Here is a 26,473-nt window from a genome sequence, read left to right as displayed (position 1 = left end):
AACACTATTCATGGTAATCTGCAAAACTGATTATGTGTATGTGTGTGTGTGTATGTATACACACACACACACACACACACATATATATATCTTAATCTTTCTATCAAGGATTAAGTCTAGTCTAGAATATTTTTCCTCATTTATACTGTTATTTTCTCCTATGCGTACAAACAACGCTTATTAGCATAGGTCCATGTCTTGGTCCTCACCTAAAAGAAATTAGCACTAGCACTGTATTCTGTTGACTACTACTGTTCAATAATATTTATTTTAGAGAATCATCAAATTTAGAATTAGAATAGGCTACAAATATAACAACCTATTTTATAGATGAAGAAACTGAAGCCCATAAAGTTGTGAGTTTTCCAAGATTTCACAGTTAAGTTGCAGCACAGCCAAAACTAGAATCCAGCTCTCCTTTCTTCTATTTCCTCTTTTTTTTTTTTTTGAAAGCCTACCATGATGCCTCTCTGGAGTTTTGTGTGAGGCTATAATTGTGCGTGAGATTATTGAGACGTCTAATTCTTCTTTTTTTCAAACCTACATGTATCTATGAAGTCTTCCAACAGTTAACAATAATTCCTCCAATGATTAATTATACAAAGATCTAGATTTTCTATTAAAAAATACACTTGCAATAAAGATACTCTCTATTACCATAAATATCTCACTATTCTCAGGCACTGTGCTAAGTACTTTGTATGAAACACTCATTTAATCTTAGAATAAACTCTGGGGAGTGGGTATGACCCCCAATTTTCAAATGTAAAAATTGACACACAAGAGCTTACTTGCCACATCACTAGGAAACCATTTCTTTTCTGAATCCCCACTAGACAGTGAGCTTCATAAGGGCAAGAACTGCCTGTATTGAATTACTATTTCTAATCCTATTCTAATTAATATTCTATCCAATTCTAATATTCAATCCAATTCTAATTAATATTTTTGGTCTTACCTACTGCTTCTGCGCTCCTTATTCTACCTTGGAGTGCCTTAAATAATAAAAGCCTTTAGTTATCCTGGAATTAAGGAAGACTACGTTTCCTTATGCAGCAAAATCTAGAGTTTATTGTTACTGCCTAGAAATTTGTACACTACCAAAATTTTTCCAGCTCTTTTGGCATAATTGGGCCACTGTAGAAGCCTTTGCTTGCCAAGTGCTTTTTAGTTATTCACAGCGATCAACGTGATTCATCATCTCATCATTCCCATTCAACAGAGGGGAAAAACACAAGCAAGTCACATCCAAGGCCAAAGTCGGACAAATGGAGGAGTCAGGCATGAAACCAGTGACCCTGGACCTGAATCTAGTTAGTTATGCCTCTGGCTCCTGTTCTCTTCCAAGATTTCTACATAGTTCCAAACTCTCCTCACTTTGCCAGATGTTTACCACATCTTTCAAGTGGAAGCAGGTCCTTTCAATTAGACTCACCAGAGGAAACCCACCCTGCTTCTCTGAAGGAGGAATGGCTGAACCAGTTCGTCTAAAATAAGAACTGACGTGATTCTTTGTCTGAATTCTGAAGCTGTTCTGACAGCATTTTTTTGTTGGCTAAGGTCCCACCAGTAATGAACCGGAATATAAAAACAAAGGCTGTTCTCATGTTGTTTTCCAACCAAGGAAGGCTAAGCACTGGCTGAGCACTGAAATGTCGGCATGTTTATCAGAGTCTTGAGCTTGACTTTTTCCTACCTAAATACTCCAAGTTCCCACCAGTACGTACACACACAAACCGTTTCCATGTCTGTACAAGAGTCCTAGAATACAAGCTGATTTCTACAGTCATTTAACAACTTCACCCCTGATATCACCAGATTTGGGTTTCTCTTGAGGGAATAAATGAGCAGCTGAAAATAAAATAGATAAAAAATGCACCTAGAATTTAAGGCCTATGACTTGTCTTTATTCCAAATTTCACAATCCAATTTCATGTCCATACTAGCATTCCAATGGTGCCACATTTGTGTTGTTCGTTTGAAATTTTCATAATCTCATTAATTAGAGAATTGAGGAACATAAAAGGTGAGAGCAAAAAGGTCATGCAAGGACAAAAGCATAGCTCAAGACTTGGATATTTAATTAGATTTACCATTAAGGTAGTCTTTCTGGAGTGAAAAATCACTCCAGACCAGCTACTGTGGATCTCATTTAAGAAATAACTAAGAAAGGTCATTGCAACAGTCTTTCCAGGTTTTCCCAAGGCCCTCCAAATTTGAGACAGCAAACCTCAAACCCCAAAGTATTTCTCTGGAGAGATTTCCAGGTTAAACTGGGAACCACAAATAATTAGAGGAAGCTGACTTGTAGACAGTGGCTGCTCTGGCAAATTCACCACAAGGGCATTCCTTGGCATACTTGATGAGTTGGCTTCCAGGCAAGAGAGGCCAGAGAAAGAATCTCCACTCCCACACCAGTGTCTTGCTTGTCTCCTCCCTGCACTGTCTCCCCTAACCCCCACCTACAAAATAGGGAAGAACCTCAAAATTCTAGCCCTGATTGCTTCAAACTGGTTAAGGAATCATAATCAAATTGAACATATAATGGGATGGGGAGAGGATTTGAGCTAACATCTTGCACTTTGTGCTTCTCTAGTTTAGCTGGATTTTTCTTTTCTTTGCTGCTTAAGTCAAGGACAGAGCTTAGGTTAGAACAGGGCTTGAAAACTCAGTTATTTGCAGGAGAAAGGCATATAACATCAACAGGTAAAGCAAACTAGGTGTAAGAAGCACACGTCCTACTCACTCTAGCTTTATTTTCCCACTTTTAATGGAGACATGGATATAAGAAATAGATTGTTTTTACCTTGACTCTTCTACATCAAAATAATATTCCAAGGGCAATGGTAAATGGCAACTGACACTAGGCCTCAGTTGGCAGTAGGGCGTGATGAGGACTGTGGAAAACAGGAGCACAGTAAGCCCATCTAAAAGTGGTAGCCATCGTACACCTCCAGCCAATTGCTGACATTCTGGAATTCAGGACCCAGGGTTGCCAAAATGTCTGATGTTTCAAGAGAAGCCAGAAATCTGGACTTTTCCCATGTTGGCAACTTTCTTAGTCTCTTTTTTAATGTTGTTTTTTGTTTTTTGCTTTTTTAAGAAACACTGTTCCAAGTAACACTGAGTAGGCCAAAAAACAAACAAAAAATAAAACAAAAAACCTGTGTACAACCTCTGCCTTCTGGTCTTGAGATTATCATTAGGCTGATTCCTTAGCCTTTACTTCCCATGTCTCTCCACCTCACCTACTCAGCCTTCATCTTCCTGCACAGCCCTCCACTCCCAGCCCTTGCTTTGGCTAAATCTAAATTCAGCACAGAACTTTGGGATCAGCAAAGACAGAATTTGTTTACCTCCATGCTTCCTATATGAGGTTAATGCTTAGTAGGACATGTATTTTGAGACATTTTTTCTCAGTTATGACAATTGATGTGCTCTTATCTATGTACAATCTCTTGACATGAATAGCACTTTTCTATTTAAAAAAATTCTGTTCTTGTGAGGAGTCATGTCTGTGGACACAAGACGAAGCAGTCCCAATTTGCCCACACTGAGTTGAACCCCAGACACACAGGAACAAGTCAACTAAATAGTGAGAGCAAGGAATATTACATAGCAGTAATACTGAAACTGTTAAAATCAGAGGATCATTCAACATTAGACATGGAAATACCCTTAGACATATGCTCACTTCAATCCACTCATTTTAAATCTGAAGGAACTGAGGCCAGTGTTTGAGGATGGTCAGAAATCTAGCAAGCTGGTCAGGAAACTGAATCTAGGACCCAAATCTCCAGTTTCACCATTCAATGTGGTTTTTGTTATTAGCTATTAGTAATTCTAACAAACAATTCTATCATGTGATTGGAGAATTTATTCACCAAGTTGAAAATGAGCAATAAGAAGCCTACCCTTTGTCAGTCGTATTCATAGATTTTGGGATCGACTCTTAGATGGCATATCACATAGCTCCATAGCTCAAAGAAAACTACCCTATTATTTTTTTAATTTGTGTTCACCGAGCAGTGAATCAGGGTTTCCTATTCAACCACGTTGCTCCTCACTCTGTGATTAGCAGGATCCACTGTGCTACGCAGAAGAGCAGTATACAAATTAACACAGCACATCATGACACACCTCTGAATACATTTTTTCCTCTGAAATTACTCAATCAGAAGATGACAGTACCTTACTCTCATAAACACACAATTAAATATTTTTTAAGCCAGACTCTAAGTGGAAGGCTGGAGTGATCCCTTATAGTCACTGTTTCTAGCCCTCAAGATTCTGGGTAGATTTGGCCCCAAGTATCTCAGCTTATGAAAAGAGGTTCTACCTCTGAATTCCTATAGCACGACAACATGATGTAGAAAAAGCGGTGGGCTCCCGACAGGAAAGAGCGGTGGCAATGGATATGTCCACTCTGAGATTTGGTCTTCTCATCTGCGAAGTGACAGAATCTTTCAGCAAGATGACTCCACGAGTCTCCTTCCAGTTTCAACATCTTCTGCTTCTTCTAACACAGTTAGTAGAGTCTGATTTCAGGTTTTCTGATGAAAACACACACACAAACATACATAACTGACATCTTTATGACTGACATGTTGTGTAGCGTTAATTGCTTAAGTCATCAAGAATATATCCCAACCTCATAAAAAATATTTGGCTTTTTGTTGTTGTTGTTGTTGTTGCTGCTGCTGCATATTTAAATATTGTATGATATTGTCTTTATATTCCAGATATTTGTTTACAAATTTTTTGGAGTATCTGCCTTTATATTTTGACAATTTGTTAAAAACACACAAATCTAAGATTTTTTTTTAACGTAATCTTCTAGGAGACACAGGAGCGAGAAACACTTGCAATTTCTTAGCTTTTGTCTCAACAGGGAAACCTTTTTCATTTTTTTAAAGTCTTTGATTTTTTTCAAAACAAACATCACAGAAAAGGGAGAAAATCATAGCAAAGACACTATAAAGTCCATACACTGCATTTCCACCCATCCTCTCAACCTTTCCACATCTTGTGATGCTTCTTTAACAATGAGTTGAAGATTGATGCTTTTCAGGATAATGAAGCATGGAACTACCTTAAAGACATACAGTTCCTTTTCAGCTCCTTCTCTGCATGGGCCAGGATATTGAAGAAAATCAGCAGATTTCCCAGTGTTAATATTCAACCAGGTACAGTAATGGGGATAAAGCACAGAGGCAAAGACAGATTCGTTTGACAGATCCACCACTCCAGCCTATTGAAGTTGGCATGTACTAGCCTTGTACGTTGCCTTGTCTAATTAGCTGCTGAGCTGTGCCCTGGCTCCTTGCTCCTGGTGGAAACTTAGCGGGAAAACTCTTGTCACCAGGCATGATGAAGTGGCACTTGATTGTGCTACAAGATGTCCCGTGGCTGCAGTCCAGACTGTTTCGACTAATCATCAACTTTGCAGATTCCAACACCCAGGGCTTGTCTACCAGGGCAGGAGCTTTGCAAAAGTCAGCATGAATGATCTGTAACTGCAAAAAGAATATAAGGAATTGCTTTGTTTACATATTTTTTAAAGGACTGACTACAATAGGCAGCACCATGAGTGAGCCTGAGAAACAGGGGGCCACTTTCAAGTCAAGACTCCTCACACATCAACATAAGGGAGAAGCGCTAGCATTTACCATCTACATATGGCCAGATCTGTCACCACCTTCAGGTTAAATTTGTAGTCATTTTATAACTATGTAACTGTTCAGTTAACTCCTCACTTTCTTCCCTTGAATAGGAATTTGCATCCCAGTTGCATACAAAGTTGCAACTCTGTGCCTTTGGGCAAACTGCTTATCCTCTCTGAGTCTCAGTTTCCCCATCCGTAAACTATTTTACAGGGTTGTTGCGAGTGACTTTTAAAGTGCTTAGAACAGTGCATGACACAAAGTTAGTGCTCATTAATATTAGCTGCTAGTATTATTATTTTTATGGTGTTTGAACCCATCATTCTAAAAGTAAATGTGAATAAAGGAGACCTGTTGACAAGTATCAACTGTATAGCGTACATTCTAAAGTTAACTACAGGTTTCAAATGATAGTTGAGAGTATATCTAGAATCATCTCTAGAGGATTGTAAGAAAAAGTAAGTCTTCCAATGCAGCTGCCCTAGGTGGCTGCCAGAGGAGCAGGCTGACTGTCGCTCTCCCCGCTGGCTAGCACTATCATACCTTGGTGATGACAAAGGGCATTCCAAGCAGTGCATTCAAGGACAGCAGCTGGTCGACCTGGGGACCCAGGGACCTATGGGCCCAGTGCCAGGACCTTGGGATCCTGGGATCCCGGGAGCCCCGAGGCCCTGGGACACCGCGCCAAGTCTGGGACACACAGCTGGTCGACCCGGGGACCTGGGGACCGCAGTGCCCAGAGAACGAAGCTTGGGAGCCCGAAAGCCCACTATTGGTAAAAATAGACCTGAGTGTTCAAACTTAAAATTTTGGATGTCTATCACTAGCACCCAATTATAACTAATCCCAGACAAATTACTCCCATCAGAATGCAGCTTTTACCTCAGAAAACAGAAATAGAGGATGTAAGATTTGGACAAGGACAGGATGAAACCTGGCCTAATCCACCCCATCTCCCATTTTCAAGTTGGGAACCTGAAGCCCAGAAAGGTGACTTGCTCATTTGTGTCAGAGCCAGATTTCCCAACTGCACCTGCCCCAAATCAGGGACTCACATCCTCTCTAACCATAGGAAGGTTTCCTCTTTGGATATGGTCAGAAGAGGTCAACCCAAGTCAGCTATTTAACTAGCTGAGGCTCAAATTGAAGTTTTCCTCCAGTTTATCTGTGTCTGAAAGAGACTTCCTAAAATAGAGGCTAATATGAAAGAGCAAACATTATTTCATAGAACAATATAATAGTTACAAGTAGGCATGACCAGTTTTTAAAAGGAACAGCCACATATACATATGTGAAAAGATACTCAAAAAATTAAGTGGAAAAAAAAAAAAAGTATCAGAACAGTCTATAGAATGTCCATAGCACAATCCATAGAAAGGTGTGTGTGTGTGTATGTGTACATACCTGTACACAAGTGCATGGAAAAAAGCCTGGAAAGATATGCACCAAATTAATAGCAACCCTCTGAGGAAGGGAATGGGATTGAGGAAAGCAGAATAAGTAGAAGGTAGAAGGACACTTTTCTTTTTTATTCTACATACTTCAGCGTTGTTTGAATGTTTTTATAGCAATAATGTTTTTACAATAACTGTTACTTGTGTAATTATAAACTTGTTTATTGTATTTCATTATATTAGCTGTGGTCTAGCATCATCTAAAGAAGCCCAAAAGCTTAAAGCTTTTGCAAAACCTACTATAACAAAGGGAGACATCTGGCATGTGAAGCCACTCAATTGGCTTCTGTTCTCAAGCCCAGGCACACTGTAGTGTAAAGCATCTCTGCTGTGGTCCAGTAATAATATATAAATCTCGATTTGGTTATTAGTGGCGTCAGTAATACAAATACGATCTTAGAATATTGATTAAGCTTCTAAAGCATTTTAGGAACAGTATATAAAAATAGAAATACATCAGTATACTGAGGTTTTTTTAAAGTTTACACTTAAATGCACATAAAATAAAACCTCCTCGCCTATGTGTGCAGATAAATTATATTATTTTAAGAATTAATCATATAACCATGCTTTTCACTTAGGAAATTCCATCAGAAATGAATTTTAATTCATGGTACCTTGATTCCCCAAACCCCATGGTTGGTACAATCACCAGCAGCAAAATAAAAATCAAGCTATATTAACCTCTGCTAGCAAAATTCTTTTAATTGTACTTACTTTTCTCTTGGGAATGGTAAATTATTTCACATTAAGAAATTTTTATTGGATAGTCCTTATATTTGAATGTCAATTGAAATTTTAAAGTTCCTAAATTTTAGTTCAATTTTTCCCATAAAGCAGTAATGAAAGATCCAAACTGTTGTGTTGCTTATGTAGGGAAATCATCAGAGAACACGACTGAATCTCTGCTTGTACTAATAATGACTAGATAGCCGTCATTTTTAAAAACAATGTCACAAAAGCTATTTCGATGCTGTCATGCTTAAGAATAATTAGTTTCCATCAAAGCAACAGATTATCTGTTCATGTTGTCCACTGGGTCATTACAATGAACAACCAATACAGATAAATGATATCTAATCTTTTCTGCTCTTCTATTGAGCTGATGGATGGTTATAACATCTCCAATATTATAAGGCAGAAAAATTATGCTGACATTTAGAAGCAAAAGCACAGAAAGATAAAACTAAGTACAAAGCATGCCCAACACTATTGGGGAAAAAAGAAATATCTAAAGACAAATAGAACTGAAAACAGAATGGCAATTAGGCCAAAGGAGAATTATGGGATGGAATGACTATACCTTGTGGGTGGCAGGCAGCTCAATTAATTATATAACAAGAAGGGGGAACCCAGGCATTTCCATAAGACACATTATTAAAAGGAATATTGACTTAAGCATCTTTTAAATTTTACGCCCTAAAAGAAGACAAAAGGGTTTCCCTGGTATTGATCCGCTCCTGAATCAGGTTGACTTTAAGGGATCATATAATGAGAAATGATTGAGCAGCAAATGAGACTAAGAAGGAACTGCAATTACTTACAACTCACATTTACCAGGTTCAATAGATTACAGCCATTCCCTGTCGCTTTGTGTTCACCTTGTATTTGTCAGGTAGAATTGGAAAAGAACCATTCAGCTTTCCCTAAATATGGAACAGCAGTTTGGGACTGTACATTTGGTTCACTCCAATAGCATTTATCATTTATAGAAAAACTATGAAATGAGGATGGCTTAGACTGACATTCAAGACAAAAGCCATCTTTAGAATATTTTTTCAGAGATTTAAAAAGTATTTACTGTTACAGCTGTTTTTGCCTTGGAGAGCGTCAATTCCACTGTCTCCTTTAAGCAGAAATAAGGGAACTCTTTAGCTCAGTAAACGCTAATGCGATAAGCCCCTACTTGGAAAATTCTGCTCACTGTCATCATATGAGAATCTGCAGTTTTCCAGGAATATATTATATTCTTTCCATTAAAAAAACAAAAACAAAAACAAACTATGCTCTCTCTGAATGCAGTGAGCGATCCAGGATTGGACCCTGGAACAGAAAAGGTGGTTTGTGAAAAAACTGAGGAAATCCAAATAAAGTCTGTAGTTTAGTTAATAGTATTGTATCAATCAATGCTAAGATCTTAGTTTTGATAAATGTACCATGGTTATATAAGATGTCAACATTAGAGGAAGTTGAGAGGAAGATATACAGGAACATTCTGCACCATCTTTGCAGCACTTCTATAAATCTAAAATTATTTCAAAAGAAAAAAAAAAAAAATATGTTCCCCAGGCACCAATCCCCCAACCCCTATCACAATTAATAGTAAACTGGCAAGTGAGTGGATGCTTGTTAGACTTACACATAATGCTATCCTTGTAGTCCACTGGCAAGACTTCACAGGAAGATAGAGGAGGTGTTTAAAAAAAAAAAAAAATCCTAAAATTTGTGAATGTTCTTCCTCAACACACATGCACCAAAAGAAAAGAAAATGTGACCAGAAACCAGGCAAGGAAAGGGTTAATGACAATCTGATCCATGACTAAACATAGTCTGTCAAATGTTTTCCAGACAAGGAGAAAACTAAATGTGCTGTTTTTCAGAAGTTGATGTCCTGCTTTTTGCAGATGTTGCCATCCTACAGTGAAATTTACACGGTTGCAGCAGGACCCCTGCAAACTGCTCCAGCTCTAAATGGCGAGTTGCTTTGAGCTGGTTATATAATGGCATTGAACTCATTGTGTAATCGCCTGCACACGTGCCCTGATTAGGCCCAGTTGTTACACCGTTGTAACATATCCTCTGCACACTGGTATATAAAATCTCCAACTGCACTAAGCTTGGGGGCAGGGTGGAGTGGAGGCAGGGGAGGCAGGGGGGACAGGCGGGGCAGGCACTGCTTTGGGAGCTATCCCTGGTATTCTCCATTGCTTGTGCAAGCAATAAACCTTTTTTTTCATCCACATCCAGTCTTGGTTGTGCTTTTCGGCTCCACACTCACCAAGAGAGGGACCCACTGAGTTCAGTTACAAAAAGAAAAGAAAAGAATAAAATGGCAGGTATGCTCTTTTCTTTAAGCCAATGGTTGTCTACTGGGGGTGATTTTGGCCCCCCCCATTGGATGTTTATTAATGTCTGGAGACATTTTTAATTGTCACAACTGGGAGATGCTACTAGCATCTGGCGAGTAGAGGCCAGGGATAATGCTAAGTATCCCACAATGCATGGCAAAGCCCCCCACAACAGAGAATTATCAAAATGTCAATAGTGCTGAAGTTGAGAAACTGCTTTAAGAAAATTCAAAAGCAAAATGGATGAGAAGAAATCAGACTAAAGAAATGCTGTGCCAGGTCCTCCCTTTAAAGGAATACAATAAAGGTGGGAGAGGGTCTAATAAGGAATGAGTAGCCAGAGTGGCCACACAGGTAACTGGACCACACCACAACTTCTCCAAGCAGGATGTCACACTGGCAGCACCTCTCTTCCTAGAATCCCTGCCCCTCTTTTGAGGCTTATCCAAATCAACTCTCCTTATTTAGCAACTTAGCTCTAGTCTGACCTGGGAGTTCTTTAACACCTCACTACCTTAAGATGCATTGATTTTTTCAGTAGTTTTCCCATTTTCCAAATTCATAGGATGTCTCCTAAGGATTATGTCTGATAATGCTTATAACCCATTTCACCCTTTACCTGATTCATGGTAAATATTGTTTTAAATGTTACCTACGACTACTAACGACCATATTTCATTGACTCTGAGACAACATCAGTTGTAAGATGCACCATTATTTTATATACTACTAAAAATGAAAAGATGCTGCCAATTATCAAATAAGTCATTAGTAACTATTAGATGCATCTCTATAATAAAAACATTAAATGTGAAAAATTCCGTCTTAGGAGCAACGATATATAGTTTTATCACTTACTATGTATTTTCAGTATTATGGCATGGAAACTTATCTCCTTAAGCAGTTGGAAATTCCTTTAGAAGCCCGTTTTTCTTGTCTTTCTTTGTTCATCCTCAGCACCAAGGCCGACACCTATAGCACCAGAATCAGTACTCAAAAAATAGTAATGACGATAGCAATTTACATGCCACACGCTCACGCTACGCCACACATTCCTATGAGCATTTCATCGTCTGAAGAACACAATGAAGTAGTACTATTATTGTCCCCTTTCAGTAGATGAGGAAAGCAAGGTGATGACTATGCCCAAGGTCACCCAGCTGGTGTGTGGCAGAACCTCAGATTATTCAGTTCTTCCCATTGCAAAGCCCAGCCCCCAAGTCCTGTGCCACTCCGCCCTCATGAACCCTACAAATAGTGTAAACTACAAAGGGCAGGTTTAGGATGGCAGGGACTGACCATATTATGCTTTTTGGCCACACTCCACATGCACAGTAATTTTACGATAAGTATCATCTTCAAAAACAGGGACATTACAGTAGCAACCAAAAATGAAACCAAAATTGTCTGTTTCCAACTTTAAGCCACTAGAGGGCAAGTATTAATAACCCTCAGCCACAAACCAAGAACATCTAACAAATATGCTTTAAACGTGATGATGCCTTTGGTGGCCCTATAAGCAATAGTTTCTTTTCAACTTTGCCCTAATATGAAATTTTGTGACACTCTTTGGATTAAAGTCCTACAAGTCTTAAATTTTAAAATCATTGACATGATATCACATCAATGTCAAGAAACATTTCAGTAAAAGAATAGCAAAATAAATTTCATCTCCCTAGCCCTCTCCAAATTCTTATGTCATAGTTTTATTTCTACCATAGCCTTGTTCGTGTTACGTTTGTGTACATGAGTCAATTCATATTCTGCTTTTTCACGTGATCTATCATAAGCATCTTTCCATCTTTCTATGTCAACTTTCCCAACTATCATATTAATGTCAGCATAATATTTCCTCATGCATTTGGTTATTAAAGCATTTCCGTAATGTTAACTATTTAGACCGTTTCCACTTGGTTTGCTTGTTTTAGTTGAGTTTCCTCCCCTGCCGAAAATAACAACATAATGACTGTGCAGTGGGGGCAGAAAGACTTTTTACTTCTGTGGAATTCTTTATTTAGGATTCATCCCTAAGTTTGGGATTAGTGAGTCAAAGCATTGAATATCTTTATGACATGATTTCTTGATAGTTCAATAGTATAGGACAGAGATCTTCACATTGAATTGTTTTATTTTCCTTAAAAAGGGGGAGGGGGAGTAAAAACAGAATAATGATAGCTAGTATTAACATAACACCTTATACTTTTCAAAGTGCTTTCACAAATGAAATAAAATGCTATGTCTCCAAGGTGTGAGGACTTGACTTTCTTAGGGACACGGGTTCTGATGGAGCTCAACAATAACTGCAATGTGTTCAAGAGAGAATATTACAAGATCAACCAATGTTTGTTATATTAAGAGATGAAATAAGTCTGTCAGGAGGAAAAAGAGGTGGCTTAGATTCTTCAAGTGAGATATTGACCTGATTGATCACAGACATGCTAAAGGCATAATTACATCTGTCATATAAACCCTGCTTAGTCCATAAAGTATTGAACAGGAACAGTAATTGTTTTCCTGTTAATGAGGCTGTAGACTATGCTTTCAGAGTGACTCGTTTATTATTTAGTTTATTTCTAAATGAAGGGTGGCTCATCAGCATTCAGCTAAATTGGATGGATTACCACCACCACCACCACCACCAACCTCCACAGTCAGGCTCCTGTCCAAAACATGCGGTGGAGCTCTCACCAAAACCCAAAACCACACAATTCTTTGAGTGAAGGCCAAATTGTACTCAAACCCACAAGTTACTAGTCCCTTGACTTGATTTTCATAATATAACCCATAACTTAAAGTCATCCTAATAAAAGCTTTTTTGTTCTTAAGTAAGGTTATAAAATTAACCAAATAAACTTGTGAATCACATATAAATAGGATATTCCTATATTTGTTTCCAGGCAAGATCTATGAGGTGACAAATTACAATTGTGGAGTGCCACTAGAGTAATAGGCCCCACATTGTGGTTTTGGAATGATCTTCCAAATGAAGGAGGAGCCTTCTCTGTCACTGTTCATGCAACATTCCCCACACACTATATGCCACTTACAGGTTTCCAAAAGGGCCTTGCTCTCATCCCTTTGTGCCTTTACAAGTTCTACTCTATCTACTTAAAACACCTATCCCAGCCAAAATTTGGAAGCAACCAAGATGTCCTTCAGTAGGTGAATAGATAAATAAACTGTGGTACATCCAGACAATGGAATATTATTCAGCACTAAAAAGAAATGAGTTATCAAGCCGTGAAAAGACATGGAGAAACTTTAAATGTATATTACTAAGTGAAAGTGAAAGAAGCCAATCTGAAAAGGCTACATACTGTATGACTCCAACTATATATTACATTCTGGAAAAGGCAAAACTATGTCTCCATGGTAAAGGATCACTGGTTGCCAGGGGCTGGGGTGTGGCAGGGAGAGGGAAGGGATGAGTAGGTGGAGCACAGAGGATTTTTAGGGCAGTGAAAATACTCTGAATGATACTACAACAATGGATACATGTCATTATACATTTGTTCAAACCCAGAGAACGTACAATACCAAGAGTGAACCCTAAGGTAAACTATGGACTCTGGGTGATAATGATGTGTCAATGTAGGTTCATCGATTATATCAAATGCAGCACTGCAGTGGGGGATGTTGATAATGGGGGAGGTTTATGTGTGTAGGGGCAGGGGAGATATGGGAAATCTTTGTACTTTATGCTCAATGTTGCAGTGAACCTAAAACTGCTCTTAAAAATAAAGTCTATTAAGCACCACCCCCCCGCCCCCCGCATTTCTTCGCCTGGCTGACTACTACCTGTCCTTCAAGATACAGCTCTGGGCCACCTCCTAGCTGTAGTGCATTTGTCCACTTTCTCCTGCCTCCCTGCTTGACTTCCAGCCACTTGAGAGCAAGGACCTTGTTTTATTTGTCTTTGCACCAGCACACAGTAGAAGCTCAGTAAATGTTGGTTGAATGAATGTGTAAGAGGAGAAGCTTTTTCCAATCAGCTCTGGTTTTGTGAAGAAAATATCTGGTTGGCTTTTACAATTAGCCCACATACAGAGGTATGTTAGAAAAGAACAGAAAACCTGCCTCATCTAAAAGAGCACCCAGCATTCTACCATATTCCAAAAGTCCTGCGGGATCGTTTCAGCCATAATCTTGTGTTAAAATCTAATCATCCTATTACACTTAAAAAAAAAACAAAAATTTTGAATCCTGCTTTCACTTCATACCCCATAATGATTAAGAGGAAGGGGAAATCAAAGCTCTTGTTTAAACCAGGTGAAAAGTGCATTCAAGAGCTCGGTCCGCCTTGTTTTCTGCCCACACAGTGTGCAAGTGTATAAATGCTGGATTGCAGAGAATGCCTCACGGTAGTTCCAGTCACAGAAAAAAAAGAAAGTCCCTTGGCTCGGATTTACATAGTCACAAAACAAAAGCCAACTGTACAGGCATAAAGGGCATATACATGGAGGAGAATAAGAACTTGAGAGCCCGGTTGGCAAAGCAGCATTGCCTCATGCAGGGTTTGAAGTGAGTAATCTGTAGCTAGGAAAGCACCAGCTATAGCTTTCTAGACAATAGTTTTAAAAATGCCTCCAATTTGGGGCAGTCTAGCATATATATACAGAAGCCAACAGTCAGTTCCCGAAAAAGAGCTTTCTGGATGAGTCTGGATGCCACACAGAGGAGAAGGAGAGCTTAGCTGTATGTAGACAAGCAACAGGGGATTCACTTCTTGTCACTCTCTTTCTCTATTATTTATTATCCTTTCTGCTGAGAGGAGTTCGGGGCAGAGTTAGCAGTCATCCCTTCACTCTCTAACAATGGCATCTTTTTTGTAGATGGTTGCCAGGCTTCAAAGTAATGTTGTCAAGTCTATGGCAGAGAGCTTGGCATGCAGAAGGTGCAAGTAGCAGACATACAAGAAAGATGGAAGACAGGGCCTATCACCGTTGGGGTTGGGTGGAGTGGTGGCAGGCGGACCATTGAGCCCAGGCTTTACATTCACAAAGGACCCCAATTTAGACTTCTGAAGTCATCGCCAAATAAGATTATACACACAATTTACAAAAATAAATCAAGATGGAAAGAAGTTTCAAAGTTTGCTAACTTTGAAATTGTACTCCATAACTGGACCACATCACCTCTATTGCTCTCTTTTTTATAAATCCTAAAATTGTCTTACAGCTGGCATAGTGCATTATCTTGCAATGCGTTTTTATATTAAAAGTGTTGATTTATAAGTATGAAAATTTGCAGCATGAATATATAAAACCATTTATGTAACTCTACTTTTGGTATTTCTGATTTTTTAGTTTACTTGGAAGTTCAAAAGAATGGAAGTGGCCTGGGTCTCTCGTGGTCTCTGAGACCCAGACTGGAGAAGTGTAAATTTGGGGTCTTTCTTGGGAAGGATTAGCAATACGCACAATCAGCAATCTGTCTAGTCAATGCTGTCTCATAAAAATATCTACAAGCCATATATATGAGCTACACAGGTGATTTTAAATGTCCTCATAGTCACACTTTAAAAAGACGGCAGGGGGCTGGCCCCATGGCGTAGAGGTTAAGTTTGGCGTGCTCCACTTCAGCTGCCAAGGTCCACATGTTGGGATCCCCAGGTGTGGACCTATACTACTTGTCAGCCATGAGTGGGTAGTGACCCACACACGAAATAGAAGATGATTAGCACAGATATTAGCTCAGGGCTAATCTTCCTTAAGCAAAAAAAAAGAGGAAGATTGGCAACAGATGTTAGCTCTGGGCGAATCTTCCTCAGCAAAAAAAAAAGACATAGAGGAAATTAGTTGTGTGTGTGTGTGTGTGTGTGTGTGAGGAAGATTAACATCTGTGCCCATCGTCCTCTGCTTTATATGGGACACCACCATAGCATGGCTTGACAAGCAGTGCGTCAGTCCACACTGGTGATCCCAGCCTGTGAATCCCGGGGTGCCGAAGCAGAGTGCGTGAACTTAACCGCTCTGCCACTGGGCCAGCCCCCAGGGGAAATTAACTTTAATAATATATTTTGTTAACCCAATAGACCTAAGATATCATTTCAAAGCACAATCAATACAAAAATTATTAAGGAGACATTTTTGCATTCTTTTTTTAGTAAGTCTACCAAATCTCTTTGTACTTTATGCGTACAACACATCTTAATTTGGATTAGCTACATTTCAAGTGCTAAGTAGCTACATGTGGCTAATGACTGCCATATGGGACAGCGCAGGTTGAGAAGCCACATCTTGCAGAGTCTTTCCTTCAGGTTTGTTTAGATAAAGTGATATCTGGGAACTTGCCATTTTAATGGTTAACAGTGGTATTTATAAGAAACAGGTTAAAAAAGATATAAGGGAATGGCAACTGACACCTAGTGGACCTGAACTTAACATATTTAGCAAGAAAATCAACTAAGTAAATATCCACAATTTGACAAAAATTTAAGGACCAGAAATCTTTTAGCATATCTGATAGTTTCTCCATGCCACTTCTTCCTCCGCGGAAAATGCTCTGTGAACATTTCTGCAACAAGAAACCTACCTTGAAAAAGCACAGAGATTCTGAACTGACTGTGACTGTGGGATACAAGGGATAAATAAAATTCTGTGAGCAAATTACAATGTCCTTCATCAGAAGGAACTTTGGACTTCGGCTTCTCATCTGATTTCTTGAAAGCAATCCATTTCTATCTGTCTCAAATACTAAGTTTCTGCATAAAACTTTGTTTGGGGGGGAAAATGTTCCTAGTGGAGGGAGAAAGAGATTGAAAACCATTGAACAAAATGATCTCTTGGCTAAATGAAAGTCATACTTAAAAGCTACATACTACATACTTCCATTTATAGGACATTCTGGAAAAGACAAAACTATAGGGACAGGAATCAAATCAGTGGTTGTCAGGGGTTGGGGTTGTGGCTAGGGATGAGAGAGGGAATTGATTACAAAGGGACATGAGGGAACTTTTTGGAGTGAAGGAAATATTCCGTATTTTGATTGTGGTGCTCTAAACCTAAAAAAGGTGAGTTTACTGTATGTAAATTATACTATAATATACCTGACTCCATAAAATTAGCTAAGTCCCCTTTATCTCTAAGTGCTATAATTCATGGGGATGTTGCCTCTCAGGCAGAATGTGTGAAATGCAATTTGGATATTCAAACTATCATTCCTTAATTTTTAACTCTGTAGTGGGCATTTGTGGGTTTTTTGCCCCAAAGGACAGGTCCCTTCATCTTGGCAATGGCATCCCGTTTCCTTTTGGGGAATTACTTCTTCATTGCATGATATTTTGGTGAGACTGTCAGTACAAACCTCTCCTACCCAAGAAATGGGCACGTGACCTGATCTTTGCCAACTAGACACTCTTTTCCAAGACTTTGAGTCTTTATCATAAAGGGAAGAATGATATCCTTAAAAGAAATGTGAGTTGGTTTCTGTCATCTAGACCTCCAAAGAAGCCCTGGCTTCTGTCTTTTTGATTCTGTTTCCTAGCCCACCCTTTAATTTCTGTATCAGAATCTGCATAATGGCTCATCCAATATCACCTCTGAGCCCTCTGGCATACCTTCTTGTACAATAGAGGATGGAAATCGAAACTACGTTGCCCAGATGCCCTTGCAGCTAGGGTTCATATGTGACTTGGGTCCACCAAGTAGATGTACCTGCAAGAGATTTGGAAGACAGCTGTGAGCTATGTGAGGTGATGGCTTCACAAAGGAGATAAGGTCATCTGGGGCAACTTGGAAGTGGAAGTTCTGTTGTTTGCAACCGAAAAATCCTACTCATACATCTAAACATCTGGTCATTCAATAAAGGTTTGCTGGACACCTACTACGTGCCAAATACTATATCAGTCTCTGAGGATATAAAGATGACAGAAACAGTATCATTGTCCTGCAAAAGGTCACAGTCTGGTACAACCACTTTGGAAAATTATTTGTCAGTATTTACCAAGCTACTAAAGCTAGACGTATGCCCAAGCTATAACCCAACATGTCCACTTCTATATACGTCCCTAGGAGAAGTGAGAGCGTACATCTACCCAGAGAAATGTATGAAAATGTCTGTGGCAGCTTTTTCACAGTAGTGAAAAATTAGAAGGAACCGAAATATCCATTAACAGTAGAATAGATAAATAAATTGTAATATAGTTGGGATATTCATATCACAGAATACTATACAACAACAACAAGAATAAACAGTTGCTACATTCAACCACATGGATGAATCTCAAAAATCTAATGTTGAGAGAAAGAGTCAGACATAAAAGTGTACATCCAACATGATTCCATTTATATAAAGTTCAAGAACAAGCCAGATAAATCTATTGTGATAGAAGTCAGAAGACTGGTTACCTCTGGGTTTGGGATATTGACTAAGGGCCCAAAAGTGTGTCCTAGGGTGCCAGAAATGCTCTGTTTCTTGATCTGAGTGGAAATGTAAAAAATTATCAGGCTGTATACTAAATATTAGTGCATTTCAGTTACTTCATATGTCAATAAAAAGGGAAAAAAGAATTTTAAGAAGCTTACAGCCTATCTGGACAACCAAGTGGCATTTAGAAAACTCTAATTTAGGTGATGAGGGCTATGAGAGAGAGGCGAATAGATCCTATGGAGCTACAGAGAAGGGAGCAATGAGTTCTCCCTGGAGCAGGTGGGGTGACGGCATTCAGGAAGGTCGCTTGGGACTAGACTGTGAATACCAACATAGTAAAAATATTTTTAACAGAACCATCATCCAACTTTCTTTTAAAACAGAAAGCTTATTTTTTTAAAGAAGAAAAATTAATTTTATTGTCACTTTTAGTTCTTTCCCAGGCTTTTATGGTATGCAGTGTCCTTCTATGAATTATTTAAAGTATCTCACATTTAAATTGCCAGTGAAAAAAATAAAAATTTTAATTAAAAAATACAAAAACAACTATATAGAACCTTTGGGATCTCACGTATATAATTCTTTTACTCTATAATTTGTAATATGATGCTTAAACTGTTTTTGCTTTTGGTTTTTCACATTTAAGGATTCCTTAAGGCTACCCTAAAGGTTGAAAACCAAAAGAAAATAAGGATTTTATCTACCCTTATTGGAAATCTCTCAACCTTCCTACTCAACTCTTACGTGGGTGTTATGTAATTCCCAAACTCAGCTGAATATCAGGCAGATCCGGACATTGACCTTTTAAAAGGTTACAGTATAATTGTAAATAAAATTAAGGTGCTCCTTGATGGGTGCAGGTAGCTTTTGACTTTTTTCATTTTTGTCCTATATTTTAAAGAAACTGCTTCTAAGTTCAGGGCATTTTCCCTTTTACTACAATAAGAGTATATACCGTATTTAAAGACTATGAACTGTTTTAAATCTATTTTAAACAAAATGAGATATACGTAAATAAGATTTTAGTGGTGCTTTCTTTCCATTCACAGAAATACCTACAGCATTTTGATTGCATGTATTTCTCTGAGTTGCCTCGCATCCTGGAAGAAATGGAAGGGATTCTAACCAACCTGATTCTGCAGAAACGAAGGACTGCTGCAAAACTCAACACAGTAGTTGACGATACTGCATTGTATACTTGCAATTTGCTAACAGAGTAGATCTTAAATGTTCTCACCACACACACACACAAAAGGTAACTATGTGAGGTGATGGATGTGTTAACTAACCTTATTGTGGTAATCACTTCATAATATATACATATATCAAATCATCACGTTGTACACCTTAAATTTACGCAATATTATTTTCCAATTATGTCTCATTAAAGCTGGGGGGGAAAAAAACAGAAGGCTTCTCTACAACATAAACAAACACGTATAGGATGTTTACAGAAGGGGTGGGGCCAGGAGAGGAAAGAAAATATAATTATGCAACAAGCTCTTTAAAAAATTATTAAAATTGCAAACAGCCTATGTTTATGCTACAACTATAGGTTTCTAAATTGCCATCTTATTTTGGCATTTCTTTCTACTGTGGAATTGTGACACGTATCAAATGCCATTTCAACAAATATAATTATAATAAGTAGCAAATTCCAGTTATGCTTCACAGAGGCAACAAGACATCCAGCAAAAGAAAATTATTTAGACAACCCTTTGGAGCTTATTCGGTCATTCAATGAATATCCATTGTGTAATTATTATGCCAAACATTGCGCTAGGACCTGAAGAAACAGTGAATAGAATACAGTATTTCCTCTTGAGGATCTTACAGTCCAGTGAGGGAGAGAGGCATAAATGAATAATTACAGCAATGAGTAAATAGTACCTTAGAGGCACGCACAGGGTATAGAAGTGCAGTGGGGACCGAGGCTACCTGTGCTGGGGCATCATCAAAGGAGGTGATGCTCTTTAAAGATGGAGAAGAGTTTGAGGCAGGAGGAGAGGTATAGGGGAAGAGTGACAAGAGATGAGGTTGAGAGCTAGGCTAGAACCAGGTCCTAAAGGGCTTTATACACCTTGCTGAGGACTGTGGAGTTAGTCCTGTAGGTAATAGGGAGCCAGTGAAGACTATTCTGATAGGGAGTTAAGTCAGATTGGTATTTCCCTAAGAGCATCACTCTTGCACTAGCACAAATGATGGGTGGTGTAGGGTGAGACTGGAGGCAGAGAAACCAAGTAGGAGGTTGTAATGATTGTCCAGACAAGAATCATGAGGACAATAGCAGAAGGAATGAAGTGGGGACAGTTTTGAGAACTATTTGGAATTTATGGGAGTCAAGACGTTGTGACAGCTTGACTATTTTGGAGAGAGGGAGGTCTCCAAAATGTCTTGTAAATTTTCAGCTTGACTGACTGAATGGATGGTGATATCATTAATGGAAATAAAAATGTAGAAATAAAAATGTAGAAGGAAGGGCCATTTTGGAGAAAAGAGGTAAGTTTTGATTTTGTAACCAAATGCTGGGCAATGAATTGACTGTGGGACACTCAGAGCTCAAGTAGGCAGTTGAAAATAAAGAACTGGGGTCAGATTGGGCTAATTATTTAGGTTCCCATTCTTGCAAAGAAAACAAGAGTACAATCCTTAGTGTCTTTTAGAATAATCTCTTGATAAACTAATATTCCCTTCTTCTTGGGACTTTGTTATCAAACTATGTAATTTGTTTAAAAGGGTGGAGATATTCAGTGCTTCTCAGAGCTGTCAGCTCAAGGCTGAGTCTTCATAATTCCCTACAAAATTATTCATATTTTTTCTAAAGGAAAGGCGATGAGAAATGAGATAATATATTAAAGGAAATCAAATAAATTTACAATAAAAGATCATTAGGAAATGAAATCTTGTCAGCCTAGATAAATGGGCTCGATTATTACATTTAAGTCAAACTAAATTACTGTCCATGTATCTATTAAAGCATTTATAAGTGTCGAAAATCGAGATGTTAGGATCCCGACTGTAGGTGTAAAATCAAAGTGATTTTGATAAGTTTAAACAATCTTTTATTGTGAAGGAAAGGGGATTTAAAAATCAGAAAATAATATAAATATCACAGAAAGGTTTACAGAATTCCTCTTCTTAAACACTGCCAATGATTTGGAAGGTTAAAAAAAAAAAGGACACTATTTACACAATTAAGCATGACAATCAAATGACCTTATGTCCAAATAAGTAATTACGACATTTTTTAAGTTGGCAAAATCTTATATTTCCTTCTTGAAGGATAAGAGGAAGCTGCTGAGATATATTCAACTTGTATAGATAAAAGCAATTTGCTTTCTCTCTTTCTAGCAGAAAACTTGTCATTGTTGCTCTGATTTAAATGAAACCTCTCTTAACTAGATTCTGTCTAACCAGATCCCTTACTTAAGCAATTAAGCTGATACTGTTTACTCTCTCCTTTGTAAGAGAAAGAGGCAAAAGATAAGAAAAACGTGTGTGTGTGTGTGTGTGTGTGTGTGTGTGTGTGTGTGTGTGTGTGTTGGGCTTGAATTGAATTGAATCCATTATTGAGGCTTTCCAAGGATGACTGCCAGACAACAGAGAAAGTTTTAGTTCTGGAAGCTGGATAATTTGGTCACCTGTACCTGCTTACCAAACCTGGGAAGGTGGGAAAAGCACCCGTGTCACTTGAACCTCTCACATTTTCTGTTTCTCTTATGTGTGGAAAGGATGACTGGAATAATAATCTCCAAAGAAGTAACTGCCAAACCTTGAGAAGTGTTTTTTAAACAGATTGCTGGGCCCTCTGCCAGATCTGCACATCAGAATCTTTTGAGAGGAAGAGAGTTTGCTCAGTTTTTTCTTTTGTTTTTGTTTTTAATGTTCTTCAGGTGATTTCAATGAGTGAATGGCCACGTTTGAGAACCACAGCACTGAGCTACCAACTTTAAAGCCCTATAATATTGTGAATCAGACATTTTAAGATTCTTAAAAGCAAGAATTCAACAAGACAATATGTATGACTATCCATTCAAATACATACAAATGGGATGGCCGTTGTAATCGATTCCCCAGCACCATTGCAATCATGATCACCCTGTTCCTCACACCCATGACCCAATTGTGGCCAATGAGACATGCGGGCTTCCAAGAAAGGTTTCCTTGCTAGAGCTATTCAAACGTTCTGTCCATCTGCTTATTGCCCACCAAGCCCATGAGTTGATTACCAGTTGCGCTTAATTCAGGCTGGAAACCTACTGAGGAAGCCTTTTTCCGTGTAATCTCTGTTATCGTTCACAGCTCACCAGCACTTGTGTGAGGTCCTGTATCACTTAGGATGATTTTAGCTGCATATATCAAGAAATGCCAACTCTATCTGGTTAAACAGTAAGGAAAATTGTTATCTGTATAGCAAGAAGTTTGTGCAGGTTTATTGTGAGTCTCGGGCTAAATTGATCCAGGGGCTTAACCATGTCATCAAGGAACCAGGTTCTTTCCCTTTTTCTACAGCTCCATCTTTGGTGTATTGTCTTTGCTCTTAACACTAGATCCCAGAAACTGAATGTTAGGACTCCATGCTGCAGGATGACTGAAGGCTTATGAGAAGGGGTACTTCAATACAAAGTAGTATTTAAAAATCAACCTGTCAGCAATGTTTAGGACAAATAAGGGCTATAAGAAAGTGGAGGGACAAGTAGGAAACTACAATAATAATTATTTAAGCCAAACTTGCAAAAAACAAGTGCTTGGGTTAGATTAGTGGCACCAGAGATGGAAATGGAGGAAGATTTGAAGAATATTCCAGAATGGTTCCCTAAGACATGGAATTTGACTGGATATAGACATAAAATAGTAAGAGGAGTCAAAGGTGCATGAAAAAGTACTGAAGTTAGGAGGAGACATTATTTAAATATAAAAGAAGCAAAATTTACTCATTGAATACGTTCTTTTTTAAAAAATACAGTTATATTCACTATTATAGTAATTTTCCTTTTAGAAGCTCTTTTAAAAGATAAAAGATGTATTAGTCCCTATTCAAACAAAATTTCAATCATTCATATAGGAAAATCCAGTATTTGTATTAAGGAATTTTTATTTGATAAATAATTTCGCCATCAAAATGGAATGCATACCAATGGCAACCTGTGTTGTGTTCCTGAACGGGATAGGAAAGACTTATCATGGTAAGTTATTATGTTATATATTGAATGTAGTTCTGATCAATATTCCCAAAGAGCTTTTTAAATCCTAATTAAATGTTTTTAAATTTTTTGAAATTCACCTGGAAGGAAAAATATGCAAGAAGACAAGAAGAGATTTTTTTAATATTTAAAGAAAAAAATAATGAGATGGTGTCAAGGTGAAACTAAGGGAGGACAGAATTTTTATGAATCATGATGAGGTGGAGCAGGTTACATGGCAGGGGGTGGACATGGAAGTTGGAATCGGTCTTAGGAACTTTGTTTGGGATGGATCAATTTGAGATGGCTAGTACACATCCAAGTGGGCACCCTGAGCAGCAGTTGGATGTATAAGTCCAGAACTTAGGGGAGGGGTCCAACCCAAGGTATGAATTTAGGGTGTCACTCTCTGAGTGGCATCTAAAGCCACAGGATTGGATGAATTCACCCAGGGAATACATGTAGAAGCATAAGCATTGAGAGGTCAGAGAGATGAGGTGGAATCAGCAAAGGAATGGCAGGAAGATAGGAAGTAAACCAGGAGAGCATTGTATCCTAAAGGCCAAGTGAAGAAAATGTTTCAAGGAGAAGAAATGGATCCTCTACGCCAAAAGAAAGCTACAGGTCAAGTAAGATAGAATTAACTATTGAATTTAGCAACATATTGGTTGCTGGTGAAAATAAAGAGCTATGTAGATAATGTGGTGGGAGCAAAAAACCAATGGGAGAGAGTTTGAGAGAAAATAGGAGAAGAGAAAAAAACCATCGTGAGGAGTTTTTCTTTAAGGTGGAGCAGAGAAAGAGGGCAACAGCTAAAAACAGTTTCAGATTCAAAAGAAGGTTTGAGTTGGCCAAGCTGGGATTCTCTGCCCACTTTTTGGCCAGAGTAGAGCAGGAAAGACACCCACCATGATAGCAAGCAATGAAGGAAAATTGAGAGGGTCTTATTGGAGTAACGGGAAATCACTTCAAGGCAAGCAAAAACACCTCTTTTCCACAGATAATTACAGATTAAGAGCACCAAGACTTTTAAAGATTGCACAGGTGTCAGGCTTAAAAAGGGCAGAGCCAGGTCTATATCCTCAGTCTGCTGACTCCCAGTCCTGGGTTCTTTCCTCCACACCGTCACTTTCTCTGGTACAATCATAAACACTCTACTATGCATTACTTGGGGATCAGGTGCTCTTACGTAGTAGCTTTAAGGGCGCCATGTTGACATATCATGTTGGCGTTGCTTTGCACACCTCAGGTGCTCAGTATATTAGCATGCAATATAAAGAAATATAATACCATTATTTAATCATATTTACTTCTTAGATGATGGTGGCCAACACTGATGGTTGCCTATTAATAGACATTCCCAATCTACATCTTCCTTGGGCAGATCCCACTTCCTAAGACAAATTTTAAAACACTTGATATTTTCCCAACCTTCCTTGCAGCTAGGACATGAATATGTGACTCAGTCTTGGCCAACGGGCTCTGGTAGGAAATTTGCTGCGGATGTCTATGAATGATTGTCTTCTCTAATAAGACACAAGACATGAAAAAATCTTCTCTCTCCCTGTGGATGCTGCCATGTGAAGATGTGATGCCTGGATCTGCAGCAGCCATCTTGTAAACATGAGGGGCAAAGATAAGGTAAGTCGAAACACTAACCATAGCACAGTGGAAAAATGGAGAAAGCCTGGATCTTTGACGAAATTCAGAACCATTGAATTAACCCTGGAACTACGCTGCATCTGGACTTCTTGATATGCAAGGTAACAAATGTAATTTTTTGTTTAAATTGGTTTTACAGTTAGGAAAGCATTCTAACTGATACAATGACCTTTCAGGGATCTGTGTACCTGGAGAAAATTAAGCAACTTCTTAAGACTACTGTGTACTCTATGCAATCCCTTAACAAATGCACAAATTCACTAATAACTCAAATACATCCGATGAAATAAACAAAAACACATCTTTCTCAAATAAATTGTTAGTACTGAGTGAAAATTACGGGACATAGGAATTACTTCTTCACGGGAGAAGTCTTTTAGGTGTAATAGATCTCCTATCAGAAACGTTACTGATAAGTGAATGAACGGATTCCACCACTGTTCCTGGAAACTTATAAGAAGCCTCCCAATCACCCACTTTGCAACTGTCAACCAGATGAGCCTTCTCTGCTTTTATGCCAAGTCTTTTATCTTTATGAACTCACTTTTCCTTAAATATTAAAAAAAAAAATGACTCAATGGTTTTTCAAACTGAGTGATGGGTAACCAAGATCTCATTGCTATTTTGAATATTTTTCAAAATTTCTACAATGAAAAAAATCCTAAGTGCCCCAACCCTTTAATTCTGTACTATGGGAAGATTAGTGCCCTCCCCTAGACTCACTTCTCATGGTCAACTCTCACTGTAATTTCCTGCTCCCACTTGGTCTCACTAGAGAGGATTGTTTCCCATGTTTAACATCATCTCAAACGTTGCACAAGGCCCTTTTTGCTTTAACTTACCAAAGACACCTCTAACACAAGGTTACTATCTATAGCCTACTTTTAATAAAGGGTTGGGGCTAAACACTTCAACAGTTAATGTTAGGCATCCTTGTTTTTAAATTCCCTTGACCATCCCTGTCATTAATCATCCTTTCTCCTTGGGCCATGACCTCCCAATAGGCTTCTGGGCCCTCTCTCTCACCAAACTGCTTCAGAGCTCCCCACTGAGTTCCCTTTCCGGTCTCCTCA

This window comes from Ceratotherium simum, chromosome 6, assembly GCF_057802395.1.
Source record: "Ceratotherium simum simum isolate JZ-2026a chromosome 6, ASM5780239v1, whole genome shotgun sequence".
NCBI lineage: Eukaryota > Metazoa > Chordata > Mammalia > Perissodactyla > Rhinocerotidae > Ceratotherium > Ceratotherium simum.
This window is presented reverse-complemented; position numbering follows the sequence as displayed.